Below are 2867 nucleotides of genomic sequence, written 5' to 3'. Positions count from 1 at the left end.
AGCATCAGGAGAGATAATTCTTGTTTCCTTCAGAGCAGAACCCAAATATACTGACAGTGGATGTGAATTGTACTCTTTAATGAAGTTTTGTATATTATTGCCTTTTCCAAGCTGCCATAATTTGCTGATAAAATGGTTGTGTATCCTGTTCTAGTTTGTGATTAGAACACTTTTTATATTTTACAAAACAATTGGCACTTATATTTATTTGAATAAAATATAAAGGACACAATTTCAATGTCTAAAAGAAAACAAATTAGATAATAGAGAGAATAGCAGTTTTTTGGGCCTAAATATGCTTTGATGTGAGAGAAAGGAGAGAGATACATCCCTTCATAGCAAACAGGAGAAGGGTAGAGAGGTGTGTGGAGTTGGCTTTTGATTTTTTTTTTGAAAGCACAGGTGGTGGAAAGGTTTAGCTATTCAAAGAAGAATATTAGAGCTAACAGTGCAGATTAGTAATATTTATATGAATTTCTCCCTGTCACCTGGGGGCTGTTGCAGAAGGTGAGAGTCTGTCTGGTGTTCACTGCAGGGCAGGTCTGAGTGTGGGATTTTGAAGCAGCCTAACAGTTGAACTGCATTGGCAAACCATAGATTTCATCAGTGTATCGATGCTCTGCCCTCCCTTTGTGTGTCAGGATGTGTGTGAATATTTGTTTCAGCTTCTTGGTTGCTGGTTTTTCTTTTCCTTCCATTTGATTTTATATGTAGCTCCATGGCCACAAGTCAAACCTTCAACGTGGGTAAATAGTCAAGTCACTCAATCTGAAAACTGAAGTTTTCTTTGCAGCTTTGGCTTTGTTCCAGTTTGCTGGGGGTTGGTGTTGGGTTCTTTTTTGTTTTGTCTCTTGAAATTTTATGCTGCATGAGGTGTTAATGTTCATCATCCTCTTACTCTCACACTGCATTGAGGTCACGAGCAGAATGTGAGTTAGTTTGTACATTTAATAATTCCTGGCAGAGAGGAGGTTGTCTCTGTCCTGGAGTATCTAGAGTAGCTAGTTATTTTCTTTGACCTGTGACTCTTTAAAAAGATGCTGCCAGGGGAAAAGGTTCTCTAAGATTCAGGTACATTATTATTCCATTTAGCAGTTACAAGTTAGAGTTGCTTTTCTCTGGTGACTCAAGAATGTTCAAATGTGTCCACGTTTGTATATGGCAATTAAAAAAGCTGTGAAGTAATATTTCATAAGGTCATAGTAGATTTTTTTTAGCTTTAGGTGAGTTTGTGTTTGTTTGGGATTGCTATATTTAGAGAGCTATGGCTTTTGGAATTTTAATTTGAAGGGAATGGTTTGGAAAGTGTTATATTTGGGCAGCAGGTAGACAGGAAATTCTTAGTGATTCCACACTTAGAAGAATGTCAATTAATTAGGAAGAGGAAAACATGTTTTTGCTGTGTTCATGGACTGTCATGTGTAAATCCCAGGACAGGTCTCAGCATAATTTAGCAGATGAAAGCACATCTCCTTCCAAACCTTTCAGTATTTGTTATGTGTAAATCCCAGGACAGGTCTCAGCTTAATTTAGCAGATGAAAGCACATCTACTTCCAAGCCTTTCAGTATTTGTATAGAGAAAGAGCTGTCATAGTCCAAAAATCTTAGAATCATAGGATCATTTAGGTTGGAAAAGACCTTTGAGATCATTGACTCTAACTGTAAATCAGTGTTTGTCTTGAAAGAGAAAGGACTGGGCCAGATATATTACTACTTTCTACTCTCTTAATACTGGGGGAGCAGATTAAGCAAAATGAAAAAACCCTCATAATCCTATGGCCATGGACCTGAATGACTCTACAGGAGTAGTTTAATGAAGTCCCTAAATGTGCTGTGAATGTCTCTATGGCTTTTAGAAAGGTCTGATTTATTTAACAGATACCAGATCAATCAGTTCAGTGCTTTGGGGACATAAGAGTCTTCCCACCACTTGTGCAGTGGAAACCCATCATACTGTCTTGTCCAGTTAAAAATCTGGCATGTCAAAAAGTTTGTAAATCTTGCCTTGGCATGTGTAAAGTGCAAAATCAAAAGGTCTGGGGAGGTGTGGACAAGTTCCTTAAAAGCCAATTGAAGGATTTTTGGAAGGCAAGTCTAACTGGCCTTTGGTTTGAAGTGAGTTTTACTCTCTCAACCCCTCTCCCCTGTCAGGAGAGAAAGTTTTACAAAAGAATAGCTAATGGCACTTATTTTAAGGGCTGTGGAATATCCATTTGTTTGTAAATGAGATTGTTATTTAAAAATAAATTTTCTGATTTGTCAATTTTATTTCTAAGCAAGATATTTATCGTAGATGTGAATTGACTGTGTATGTGTATTTATACTTCTGTTTTCCATCTGTGTAATGCTTAATGTCTAAGTAGGTGTTATCTGTCAAGTGTTGAAGCAAGACTTGGATATAAAAATAGCTGTTTCTAAACATGAGTTAAAATCAGATGTGACATATCCATGTGTTACATATGTGTGTGCATATGGATTAATATATAGTTCTAGAAAACATTGTAAAAAAACCAGGTTTGATTAATTAGTGCTGTAAATCACTTTGGCATTGTGCCAGGCTGGGAGTGCAATGCTCTAGTGCAGTGACAATTGCTGAGGGGAGGAAACTGCATTTCAGAGTTGGTAGTACAGTAGGAGAAATGGTTCTGTGGTCGCAGGGTTGGGTTTAGAAACAAACCAACCCCAAATAAATAAACCCCACTCTCCCCCCAAAAAACCCAGGAGCAAACAAACAAACCAACAGACCCTTCACAGCCACTGTTTGCTTCCTAGAGCCATCAAGGCTGGAGGAGACCTCTAAGATCATCCAGTCCAACCATGAACCTGTCACTGCTGGAACCACTAAACCCTAAACCAGATCCTCCAG

This window comes from Acanthisitta chloris, unplaced genomic scaffold (assembly GCF_000695815.1).
Source record: "Acanthisitta chloris isolate BGI_N310 unplaced genomic scaffold, ASM69581v1 scaffold13298, whole genome shotgun sequence".
NCBI lineage: Eukaryota > Metazoa > Chordata > Aves > Passeriformes > Acanthisittidae > Acanthisitta > Acanthisitta chloris.
Note: the sequence above shows the minus strand (reverse complement) of the source record.